This window comes from Parus major, chromosome 4 (genome assembly GCF_001522545.3).
Source record: "Parus major isolate Abel chromosome 4, Parus_major1.1, whole genome shotgun sequence".
In the NCBI taxonomy this organism is placed as follows: Eukaryota; Metazoa; Chordata; class Aves; order Passeriformes; family Paridae; genus Parus; species Parus major.
This window is the reverse complement of record NC_031771.1, coordinates 60,020,599-60,033,813: the sequence shown is the minus strand read 5'-3', so window position 1 is coordinate 60,033,813 and position 13,215 is coordinate 60,020,599. Positions and strand designations below refer to the sequence as shown.

At 40.4% G+C, this 13,215-nt stretch overlaps 1 protein-coding gene across 1 annotated transcript in view; it reads left to right on the top strand.

The window, feature by feature from the left end:
- The first annotated feature begins 242 nt into the window (after positions 1–242).
- The window catches only part of SH3BP2 (SH3 domain binding protein 2), a 36,906-nt gene continuing 23,933 nt past the window's right edge, over positions 243–13,215 (top strand). Inside the window, exon 1 of the mRNA XM_015625819.3 lies at positions 243–463. The gene's annotated coding sequence lies outside the window, so the exon portion shown is untranslated. The remainder of the gene's footprint in view (positions 464–13,215) is intronic.

The following is a 13,215-nucleotide window of genomic DNA, read 5'->3' as shown; positions in this document are numbered from 1 at the left end:
AGGGACAATTCCCAGCGGCGGCTCCCAGGGACAATTCCCAGCGGCGGCTCCCAGGGACAATTCCAGGCGGCGGCTCCCACGGGCGGTTCCCGGGGCAGCCCCCCGGGGCGGCTCCCACAGGCGGTGCCGGCGGGGCGGGAGGCGGGAGCGGAGGCCGGGCCGGCCCCGGCAGGTGAAGGAAGGGGCGGGCGCGGGGCGCGCTGGCCACGGCGGGGATGGGCGGCTGGTGCGGCGGTGGCGGCTGTCCGCGGAGCTGAGCCGGGCTGCGGCGGAGCTGAGAGCCCTGGGCCGGCGGTGCCGGCTGCCCGCGGAGCTGAGCCGGGCTGCGGCGGAGCTGAGAGCCCTGGGCCGGCAGTGGCGAGCCCCTGTCCCCGCGGGCTGGCGGGAAGGGCTCCCCTGTGCCCGCCTCTCCCGGCCCTCTGCCCGCCGCGGCGCTGCCGGAGGGCGCCGGGAAACTCCTCGGGTGAGTCACGGGAGGCTCGGGAAGCGCCGGGCCCCCGCGGAGCCCCAGTGCCGGGCGGGGAAAGCCGCGGGGCTGGCGGCCCCGGGAGCGGCCGGCCGGGCTCCCTGGGGAAGGTGCGGTTCCCGCGGCTCTGGGGGAAGCAGCCGGGAGACTCCAGGTGTCTGCTGGTCCATGGGCTGACACCTTCGGTTCCGTGCCGCTTTGCTCACCTGCAGGTGAGAGGTGGGATGGAGTGAAGTCATCGGTCTGAGTCCGCCCGTGGGGAAAGGCAAGGCTCTTCTGGGGGCTGGAAAAAGGTGTAGTTGCTTTCCTTTGGAAAGGGAAGAATGAAAGAGCTGTATTACCCACTTGTGCTGAGCTGTGGCTTTGGTGTTGTGTTAGGAGGATCAGGAATCATTTCCTAGCATGTTTCCAGTGATAATATATATATATGTTAAAGGATGAGGCAAGATGTTTTAGAGTTGAAACACAGAAGTGAAATTTAGGGTACAAATGCATTGTGCAGCATTTTCTTTAGTGTTACTATCTACTTTAATCTTGCATGCCCCCTCTTTACTTGGGTCACATCTGTCGTTCCAGTCTAGATGTGAACTTCGCATCCGTCCGCAGGTGTGATGTGCAAACTACGTGCTGTGCCTCTGGGAGCAGTGGAGAGCGAGGACACCTGGCATGTGCTTATTTAATTTGTCAGCTTTTATCCCCAAGTGACCAGTGCAAATTGGATACTGCTATCCCAAATGAATTGAGATGGTGGATAAATGTTTCCCCTCCTACAGGGAGGGCCTGTCTGCTAGGACCATTTTCTGGAGTCTTGATGCTGACAAAGTACAGGTCAGTGGTGGGACCGAACCAGCCTTGTGCTAAATTCTTCACTACAGGTGCAGAAGTTCCTGAGTCTCCTGGTTTTGTGTGCGTTTGGCCTGTCTGTGCATTGAAGTTTCCTCTTGGCAATTAGTTGCATTAAACTAGTATGTTTGTTACTGCAAGAAGCAGTTTTCCACTTTTTCTCTGCTCTAAGGGGTAGTGCATCACAGTTTATGAAATAAATTTAGATCTGAATAATTATACACCTCTTCTGTTTATTTTTGGTTGTATTTGTACAGGAAATGTAGAGCTGAAGTCTCTGCAGTTTATTTCCTTCATGCACCTCTTTCACGCTTTAGACAAAAGCAGAATTAACTTGCTATTTTTCTTTTAGGCAAAACACATTTCTTTCCCTTCCTGTTGCAGTATTTTAGAGCCATCTTGCCTTGCAGGAGAGCTGATTAATAGACACCCCTTGCCAATATTCCATTACTGTGGAGTCAGTACTGGGTCAGCTTTGTGGTGGGTTAAATACTGCTTCCTGTTTGTAATTTTTTTGTTTTAAACTCTCTCAGCTTTCTGTGAACTTTTCCACAAAGCAGGACAACTTCATGCTAAAAGGTCCAGAAACTAAAGAGCTTTTTAAAAAAAGTTATAAAGGAGAGAGATGCAGAGATGACAGTTCTAGAAAGGGTTAAAGGGTTTGAAGTGATCAAAGCAGTAAGAATGAACACACCAAGATAAGTTCCTGCAGAAACCTTGGGCAGGGCTGTCTGAGTGAGAATTCCAGTGTTTGAGGCAAATCTGACCCGCTGACTGTGAATCTGTAAACTCCTGCAGGCGGGTGAACCCCTTGTACTTTGAAGACCAGATTTCCAGTCTAATATTATTGCTAGAAAATTTAGCTTGCCTACAAAAATGCCGAATAGGGAGGCATGAAAAGCCTCCTTCTGCAATTTCTTACGTGGATGTGAAGCAGTCTCCTCTGACAGAAAACCGGGCATGGCAGCCACTTTGGTAATGAGTGTTAGGTAGAAATGGAAATGCCTGAAGAAGTGTTACCTTGTTCTTTACACCACTGAAACACAAACATGGATGACCAAAAGGCACATACATATTTGTCATCTTACCTGTAGGAAAGGTGCCTTTGACACTCAAACCTCGTGGTTGCAGAGTTGCTCTTTGCCCCACAGCCCTCAGGTTTCTGGTGCACTTATTGCTCTGCATTACAAGATTGCAGGAATAGAAGTGTGTGTTTTAACCTGACAACATTGACTTTGTGTTGGTGCATCTTCCAGTCTGATTGGCATAGGATGTTAGACAATAGGTAGCTTATGCTTTTGTCAGGCTATCCAACAATTTCATAAGTTGTTTGGAATGTTCAGCCCTGCAGGCATTGTATCCATTAATTATTTCTGGCTTAAGCCCTGATCTTAAAAGTACTTGCAGATGTAAGTAACTCTATTATTTGTCAACTTTTAGTTTGTATTACTGAAGGATTAGGATCTTGTTTGCTCCTTCTACTGGACCTTGCAGGAAAGTTCATACAAGCTCAGACTCTCAGTAGCATTGATTAATAGCTCTGTAAGGAATGATGAGGACTCCCAGCAGCTACCAGGTATCAGCCAGAATAAGTTGGTTTTGTTTAGATTTAAAAATATTAGTCGATACAATGATTCTTCCATAGTGTGTTTTGTATTCTAATAGAGATTTATTTTTTTTTATAGAAGGGAGAAAAGAACCTCTTTGATGTTTATTCCCCTCTTGTGTAGCTAAACATTCTTCTGGCTTTTTATTTTTTTTTAAGGTAAACTTACTCCATGAAGGCATTTCCTCATAACATTTTTTTCACAATTGCCTTGGAACCTGTACTGTAGTGGAACTTTGTTTCAGTTGGGAATGACTGTTGGATGTTGGGAAGGGAGTTGGAGAGTGTAGAAATCAGGGGGATTTAAGGCAACCTCAAAGGTAGTGTGAGGCTCAGTCATTTCTGTAAATACAGTACTGAAGGAAATGTGTATTTCTTATACTGTTATCACATGTACATGTGTCACTGTCTGTTCCTCCAAAATTTGTGAGCCGTTGCTAACTCTTATTAGCAACACCTCTCTCCTATTAACACTGCTTGCTTTATGCTGGAAGGACTAAATGAGTTATGCCTTTTGTGATATGTTGAGAAGAGAGTTGAAGGCACTGAAGTTTTGATCAGTATAACTACACTGGGTATGGTTGTAAACTCAAGAAATTATTTATCATGTTATAGATTACAAGCATATGTATCTCTGGTTTGCTTGCTTTAGATGACTAGACTAGAGCACACAGCAGAATTTCTCTACACTATGCTTTTTAAGAGGAATATTGTGTCTGAAGTATTTCTCCAAGATCTGTTTGAAGATTTTTTCAATCTTGTCTCTTCTCCACATGCTTCTATGTTGAATTTCTTAATTTTTCTTTCCAAAGAAAAGGAATTGGAGAATCTGGATTTCATCTCACACATGCAGGAATTTGAAAACAATTTATCTTGAGAAAAGGGATTAATTTTAAGCAAGGCAATAGTTAGGGCAGAATGCAGAGACATTAATTCCTATGGAAACAATCCTAAATGTTGTTCTCCCCCTATTTCAGCATACCAGCATAACTGAAATATTTATTTTGTTTGTGTGCCAGCTCATTTCCTATAATGACCAAGTTCTTATCTCCTCCAAGGTGGTGTTATTGCAGTAATTATGCATATCTGAATATCTTTGGCAGAAAAATACTTCAGGATGATGTACAGTGCAGAGAGGAATTGCAATCACTCAGAAATCAGACCTTGGCAATACTTCTGGCTGCAGACTCTGATTTTAGGTGCAGAGAAGGGAACAGCTTGCATGCCTATTGGGAGGATTCCTCTTGTGTGTTTTTGCTGTAGTCACAGGCTGGTTTAACCAGGTTAATTCAGGGACACCTAATGTATAGCTAGGGCTTTTTCTAAAGTACTTCTGACAAATCTTAACTTCACAGGAAGTGGACATTCTGTGTCTGTCTCCTAAAACAGCTGTAAAGAACTGAGCTAAATGGATGGTGTGAAATAAATAAGTGTAGCTAAATTTAGGAATAGCTGCTTACTGAATTTTGCTGTTGGATTAACTTTCATGTCTGTAGCTGCCCTAAGGTAGGGAAAGTACACCTTTGCTTCCTTACAATCATTTCTTTCTGGAAAACCCACAGATAAAACTTAAAGGAGTCCAGGGAACACTTGTTTTCATCCTCTTAATGCTTGAAAATTCTCACTGTTCAGCTGGTTGTGGTTAAAGCTTTCTGGATTTTTATTTTCTTTCTACTAAGTTATAGCATCAGCTGACAAACTGTACATCATTAATCATATATGATTGGAATCATTTCCATCCTAATGGAACAGTAGGTACATTTGAATCATAAGATCTGTTCTGTCTTCTAGAAAATGCATATGTCTCTAATTCCAACCCAGCTTTTCTAGTGTTAACTTGGCAAAGAAGGAACTTCCCAATTCAAGCTAGCTTTATATTCTTACATTTTTAAAAGGTAAACATTTTGGTATTAGTTAAATGCAACACTCTGCTGTGACTTAAAAAATACAAAATTTGTTTCAGTCAGGGTAAACCACTTCCTTGGATATCTTAGGGAAGAAATACAGGAATCTGGGGTTCTTTTCTATTTTGACTGACTAATTTATGTAGGTGGTGCTACTATATATGGTAATGTGTGAGCACTTAAGGATGACTTTGTTAATTCCTGATTATTCCTCATTACTCAAAGTGGATTTAGGTGCCTATAGAGACTTTCACTCTCTTATGAAGCACTTAGTAAAATTAGTACCTGCACATACATTCAAGATCATTTCATGAAAACTTTGAGTGGTCTATGTAAACAGATACTGGTTTTTGTTGCTTTGATGTAGTAGACATTGCAACTAAACTTTGTTAATTTGTACGTGCATGCACAAAGGACTGCGCAAACTTTTATATTCTTAATTGTTTCAGCACAGGGACTATATAGCAACCCCCAAATAGCAAAATTATTGAACATGTTTTACCAAGACTGTTATTTCATTATCCCTTCAGCTTTGCTGAATAAATGAGTGCTAGGAGAAAGTTGGATTTATATCTTTAATCACTTGTAAGGGCTCTTCAAACAGGAAATCTTTCATGCCAGATGTTTTCCTCTAAATATGAAAATGGAATTTCTGTTGGAGCTCATATGGGCGCAACAACTGTGTGACGTATCAGTCTTAATTTTTCTTAAAATTTGGTAGCTGTGCTGAGTACTATCTAACTTCTTTTAGGGAGTACAAAATCCCTGAAATTTTACAATTCTATTGTTTCTGGCAGAAGCACTGCACAGATATGCAAAGGTCACGAATGAGGTCCCTAGGAAGAAGACAAAGGTATTTTAAGCAAGCATTTATTATTACTTTTCCTCCCATGTGCCTGTACTGTATATTTAAACCTTTCCTCTAATTTGAAGGATAACATGCAGCTTTAAAAAAGCAGAGAGTGAAATCCCTCATCATAGTAGCTAGGGCCTTAAAAGAAGCAGAGGAGAGGCAGTAATATGTACACCAAACATTTACTTAAATATTCAGTTCTTAGAGTTGGCCATTAGTATTTTATGTTCCTATTCATCTCCTGTCTTAACTGATTTGTCATTTATCAATCTGGCTTAGGACTGGTTACCAAGTTCCAGTTAAGTGATTAGTCCCTACTTGCTGTAGGAAAGCAGCCTACATTTTGGAGTCTGAATGATATTCCTCATTCTTGCTCCCAGCAGTAGTTGGAAAGAAAGGACTGGGAGGCAGTGGCACCAGTGTGCATGTCTGGAACTGTTGCTAGCTCAGAGATCTTTGTCCAAGCGTTGACAAAAGAGAGAGGATGGGAAATGTGCTGCAAGACTCATCATGAAAGGTGATTTGTGCATAACAGACATGACTAAAGGCGAAAGATTTCTCATTTTGAAGTGTAGCCAAGTAAACAAGATGAGAGCAAATTGTAGAAGGAAGTAGGAAAATTTAATATCCCTAGGCTCAGTACTTGTATGGTCAAGAAAATGAAACAAAACCATACTGGGTGGTGGAAATAGTCTGCATGAATGGGTTCTCTCTCTTAAAGGGCAAGAATGGGAATTTAGCTTGGACTTCAGTGCACTGAACTCCATTGTTACTCAGTATAAATGTACTTTCTCATTGTACAGGTTAGACAACGTGGAACTGCCAGCTGAACTGCATCTTTTAGTGTAATTGTGCTGTAACAGATGAAAATAAGGTCAGGTCTAGTTTAGCTGGCAGTATTCCTATTTAGGTGAACCAAGAACCTGTGCTGTGCAATTTAATAATTAATTGTTAAACAAAAGCCAATCTTAATCCTAAATGCTCTTCAGCTGAAATGACAGCTTCATCTTTTATTATCATTGAGTTTTTAATTTAAAGATATTCAAAATAAAAAACAGGAACCCTTGAAGGAGGAAAATCTTAAGTAAGATGTCAGTTCCCACTTCCATGTTCTGTTGTTCTCCAGATAAATATGCTTCCTACTCTCCAGCAGAGCTTTGCTCTGCTGAAATCAGCACTGAGGTGACTTTTTCTTTACTAATGCAGCACTTCAGGGCAACATCTCAGATCCTGAAACAGATTTTAAAAAGTGTAAAAGCATGTTTTACTAATTTTCATTTTTTATGTAATAACGGCTTAGTAATGAAAAAGGAAGAAGAGCGGTGGAGGCAGTGTTGTGAATACCTCGGTCTTGTCTGGTGAAACATGTCTTGTAAGACAAAAAAAGTGGTTTTGTAGGAAGCTTTGTTTCCTTGTTCTAATTTTGACTTCAGCTGCTGTAGTGGTAGACATTAATCATCATTCTGGAAACTAGTTTTTACAAATACGGATTTTTAAAAAAAATACGGAATTAGCAATTATATTTTTATTTGTAGTTTGTTTCAATATCTTCATGTTAATCTGCAAGTCAAAATCTCCTTGAAATGATCCTTCATCTCATGTTTTATTAGTTCTTACATGATCCTAAAAGACAATACTTCTAAACGTCAGCTTGGGTGACTGACAATCTCTCTATTGGTATTTTTGTAAAACTTGTTAAAACTCTACTATAAAGTAAAGAAGTTTCGGTTTAAATTCCATATCCTTAAAAATTCCACTTCCTATGTAGTTCCCCTTCACTTCATCAGAAGCTGCATGCATCCAGGTGCTGAGGTTGGTGTTCAAACCAGATCGTAGTTATTCTTCAGAGCTAGTTCCTGCAACCAAACAGCAGAGGTTTAAATTATTAGTCTCTAATCTTGTGACAACCCTACTAAAAATAATAAATCATTACCTTGATGTTGTTAACAGTAATTCTATTCCAACATATCACATAATTGTTTGTTTCTCTGAGACCAAGCAGGAGCTCTGAAGAGACTTCAGTTCAGTGTGTGATGATCACAGGACAGTTATTTCCTCGAGTGGAGCACCTCTCATCTCAGAGTGCAAACACTGGGTTTGCATTACATAAAGTGTAATGTTTCCTAAACCCTGTACACAGACACACAGACATGTAGTCACACTGTTCTCACCAAGCATGGATACTGAAGTCAGCTTCTGCTATTTCCTTATACTGATAAAACTGTACACCTTAGACACATAATTTTTAAGAGCTACTCATTTTTTGTTCTGTTCTACACCTATTCCTGGAAGGATAGGCTTTTTTTTCCTTTTTTTTTTTTTTTTTTTTTTAAACAGTGATGTAAAGAAAAATTTAGCACAAAGAAACCTGGACCATGTGCCTACAGGTCCTACTGGCAGATGAAAGGCTTATAATTTGCTAATACAAAACTGATCTGTAAGCTTGACTAATCAAAATAAGGCACTTTGAGCTATGTTTAAGCAAAAAAGTGACCTGACTTGCACAGCTGCTGAGCATCTGCAGCTGTTAATTGCCTTTAATCAGTCAGGCTTAAACATTCAAGCTTTCCACTGTAATTTTTCAGTCAGTTAATCAGACTCCACTGTGATGCCAAGTAGGCATGTTTCCAAAGCACTGCGTGTTTTAAGTGAGTGAAGTGGGATTTGTTTATACAGACTTTTGTACATGTTGCATGGGGAAATACAATTTCTGCTGTCAAAGTGGGTGTACCAGATACAGGAGCATGGGACAGTCAGTCCTCTGCAACCTCTGTTTGGTGTCTAGGAAAGAATCCTTACCTTCAGTATGTAACTGGAGACTTGCATTAGGATTAGATGAATATACTCATATTAGATGAATGCTAACCAGAAAGGCTTTTCTGAGAAGACAAAACACCCATTGCAGGAGGGGCACACTAGCCTTACTTCTAAAGAGCTGGAAATAGAAAACAACCTTGAAAAAAAATAATGAGGTTATATACAACAGAGTTGTCATCCTGGTTTAGGAGAACCCAAAGAAATAATAAGATGATGCAGAACCCAAAGAAATAATAAGATGATGCAGAACCCAAAGAAATAATAAGATGATGCATAGTCTGGCACAAATGTATTCCACTCCCACCATCCGTAAGCTTGTGTGGGTACTCTTACTCAGGAGTAAATTAAGTATGGCAGACTGCTGGGATTATACTAGATAAATAATACTTGCTGTGTGACTGCAGTGGGGGAGGATGGGAAACTTGGAAGGGAAAGAGGAATATTTTAAATGTACGCTTCGTGTTTAAACTAGGAGAACCGAGTTGGATAGCCAAACTAATCTCTAGCCACATAGAGGGAATTACTGTATTTGCGGGAGGCTGTTATGGGAAGAACTCACAGTGAAATTCTTTTTTCCTTCAGTACTCAAAGCCTCAGTGATTCATCTGCCTCCTGCCTTCTTCTGCCCCCCTCCAAAAAAGAAAAAAAAAAAAAAAAGAAAAAGCCCTTATTTTTGTCCCTTGGCAAATGCCACAGCTGTTGTGAAGAAGGTTGTAGTTCAGAATTCCATTGGTGCAAGTGTCTGAAGAGGCCAGCTGAACCATTGTCAGGGGATGTGTTCAATCTCACATCTTTTGCTTTGAGGTGCAGATAAGCTTTCTCATAATAATGGAAACAATGCTGATAAAATGGAATAGCACAGTTCCAAATGTACCCAGTGCTAGATGATACCAAAGTGATAAAGTCTGGAAGCTGTCTGTCAGGTTGGCACAGTGCCTGCTGTGCCTCTGCGGCCAGGCTGTTTCTCTGTGGCTGCAGGGCATCCCCATTCCTCTGGTGGAGAGCAATTGTGTTTGTCCTCCTCCCTGCTGGCTGGTGGCTCCTCTGCTTCTTTCACTGTTCCTAGAGGAGTGAGAGGACTGCCAGGAGTAGGAGGATGTGGTAGTGGAAAAGAAGGGTGTCACAGTGCTGCTGGTGCCACCCGTGCACCTGCGCTCGGGGATTTGGCTCCCCAGCAGAATTGGGTTGGCAGCTGGCAAGGGCTTAGTGACAAATCTGTTAATTACTGAAGATGTACTAAATGCTATTCTAATGGGCTACAACAATGTCATGGTACTTAATAATTACTTGGTAGTAGGAAGCTCTCTGCTGGGCAATTGAACTGTGACTTGATTCTCTTCTGAGTTGGAGGTCTTGTTCCAAGGAATGTTTCAATCACTTGATTGACAAGCTTTGGGAGCTTGGGAGAAGCTTATTGGGAGAAGGACAAGCAGAAGGGATTTGCAGTAGTGTCTTTGCTGGGAGATCTAGCAAACAGAAATCTTTTTGATTGAAAGTCTTATTTTGGCAACTTTACACAGTTCTCTTCCATCCTGGACTGTTCTCTTCTATTTTAGATAGCAGGAAACATATTAATTAGATGCTTCTAATTAATCCTTGTTTCTGTGCCTGTAACATTTCTATCTTTCTAGTCAACATGCTGAGTAATTTGGCTGCCACATGTTCTTCATGCCCTGTAATTTTTACAGCCCTTAGGAGATGAAGTACATGGCCTTACCAGAATTATGCACTAAATGCGCTTGCTGGTCTGTGCTAATTGAGAAGGTATGTGGAAGAAACACACCTGACACATGAATTAGGAGTTTGAAGTGTCATTCTTACAGAAACAAAAGTTGTGAGAAAGGGGTCTCCCCAGAGTCCTTAGTATCTCTGGCATTGGGCAGATTTCCTTTTCTTTAGTTTCTTATTGTTGGAATTTTACGGTTTTGAGCAACTTGGAGGTAAAGACCAAATATGAACTTGGCCTGATACTCAGGCTGGTGTAAACCTGATGTGTTCCTAATAATCCTGTGTTAAGAAGATAAGCTGTATCACTATTCACTATTTAGCCCTAGTGACCTAAGGTCTGATGGGTTTATGTTGCATATTTCAGCAAAATGGTTTAGAAAAAGAGGGAGCTTGTATTAGAATGAAAAGGGTTGATGATAGCATTCTGTGGAGCAGCCAAAATGTCAAATGAATGGTGAATTTTGGGAAATAGATGCCTTATGATTTCTAACTGAACAATTTACTCTCCAGCAAAGTGGAATGAAAAATAATAAAGAAAAAAAATACAGCATTCCAAAGGAGCAAAAAAAGTGAGCTTTAAAATTCCAAGGAATGCAGCACTTAGGAAGAACTCTTCAACAATTCTGCTGTCCTTGCTGACTACAGGATTGTTTTTCCACATGCAGTTAAACTATAACCAGTGTGGTCTTTGCACTTGATTGTACTGTGCCAGCTGCTGGTTCTCAGGTGGACTGCACAGGACAGGAAGTGGCACTGGAGCAATGGCTGTGACCCACAATGATTTTGTGATTATATCAATCTTTGCTAATCTGTGATGATGCCAGATTGAGAAAATTTTGTAGACAAAAGACAAAATTTTGTAGACAAGTGGGATAATTGTAGTTTGAATTGGGCTTGTTAGGTTTTGATCTGTTGGAGATGTAGATGACAGAAATTGGAAATTATCTCTGTTGTATCCTGGAAATGTATTTTGTTGATATATGTTCTATATATGGCTTACAATTTAAAAATAAGTGGCTAGAATGCATGAAAGATTGTCATACAGTTTCTGGAAGAAGAGGAAGCTTTTTGGACAGAATGTAATGCACTTTTAATGCTTTTTAGTACACTTCCAAAGATGACAGTTCTTTTTATGGCTGTAGAAATAAACAATAAAGTGCAGCTGCACTTTGATACAGTTATTATGTGCAGTTTTTTAGAGGACGTTAAGTAGATCAATCTGTATGATTTCATATACTAAATAAAATACCACAAGTAGCATTAAATATTTTTTAAATGTGCAGAAAGAGTATTTTCCTCCTGTAAAGTTCAGCTTTTGTAGATCTTTCATTTTGTGGTAACAGTAACACCCACAGCTGAATCAAAGCATCTGTGATGTTGTTTGGCTTGGGTCTGGATGAACTGTTCTGTTTACTATACAAAGATGTCAGGTTTGATTACTCAGGTTGAAACAGGACCAATCCCATTGACCTAAATTTCTGAATTTCTTTTGTGTAAGTGAAATCCAGCTTCAGCTCTTCATTGTGTACAATAAGTGATTTGTATTTGGAATGCCTTATGAATATCTAGGATGTGTATAACTGAAGAGATTCTGTAAGTCTTGTAAAAGCTTTTGCTGGACATGTTACATGCTCCATATAAATTCTGTATAGAAACAATACCAGGAAATGAAAGAATGCTGTACAGACTCCTTGGACATATTGACTGTTAGTTCCAGGCAATGCATAAATGTAAGATTTTGGAGGTTGTGAAGAAGGAGCCCTTCTGTCATAACCAGGTCATCTCTGTAAAGAGTCTGGCTGCACTGTTTTGAAAGAGCTTTTCAAGGAAACTATAAAAAGGAATGGTGCACAGAGGCAATGTATTCTTTGTAGCTCATCCTGCCAAGAATAGAAGAAGGACTGCTTATATTTATAACATGCCCCATTTCTTTAAGATCTGTATATATATGTATTTCTACATGTGTGTGTGTGCATGTTTCTTTTTAGTCTGTAATAAAGAAAAGTTAGTTTCAGTGGTAAAATGTCAGTGGGGCCAGGGATCAGACAAATGACCTTTGGACCATCTTTGTGACCACGAGAATGGAAAGAATAGGAAGTGCTATGATGTTTCAGAAAGGATTTGGAAATAATAATTCTCTACAATAGGATAGGTTAATGTGATGCCCAGAAGCATCTTAGAATTAAAAAAGGAGAGGGAATATTCTAACTAGACTGTAGAGTGTATGTAAAAGATTCCAGGATCCTGCTAGATTCAAACTTTGTAATAATTTTTAAAAGTGTTGATGGGAAGGAAGTGCACGTATTTTTTAAAATGAGTGTTCCCATTTACAAACTCTTTTCTTAGCTCACTTAATGGGACAATAAGAATAGCTGTATGGAGTCATATCTGAAGAGAGCTTGCCAGAGTGTAACAACTTGGCATAGATATAGAATATTCTTCCAGCCTAAGAATTTGCACCTCGGGGGCTTATTGGAGTAATTTTGAAGTGCCAGAGACTGAGGTCTTGGAATCTGAGATGGATTTCTGTATTTCCAGTTTTTCAATCACTGTATACTAAGTGACATGCTACAGCTTTTTTGTTTTGTTTTCTTTTTTTCCCCCTTGTTTTCCTCCCCTGAAATATTAATGATCACCGGTCTAGGAAAGATTTCCCTTCACATGTGCAGTACCATTGCATCCATTCCCATTATCTGTAGTTTTCTGAAGTCCTTTCTCCAGAATGAATGAGTTATACTCTTATAAACACTTTTAAAAGGGTTGTGTCTTGACATACAGGACAGATCAGAAAAGAAGCTGATTTGAGGAGACCTACATGACATCAAGGTCAGATGGAAGTAAGAATCTAGAATTTGTGTTTTAGCTCCTTGCCTTTGGTCTATCTCACTGTCAGGTGTTCATTATTTTCATAATATTATGCCAGGGGTTTGTACTTACTTTGTAAGAAGCTTTGCTGCAAACTTCTGCAGTAATATATTTGATTAGGCAAATTGGTTTG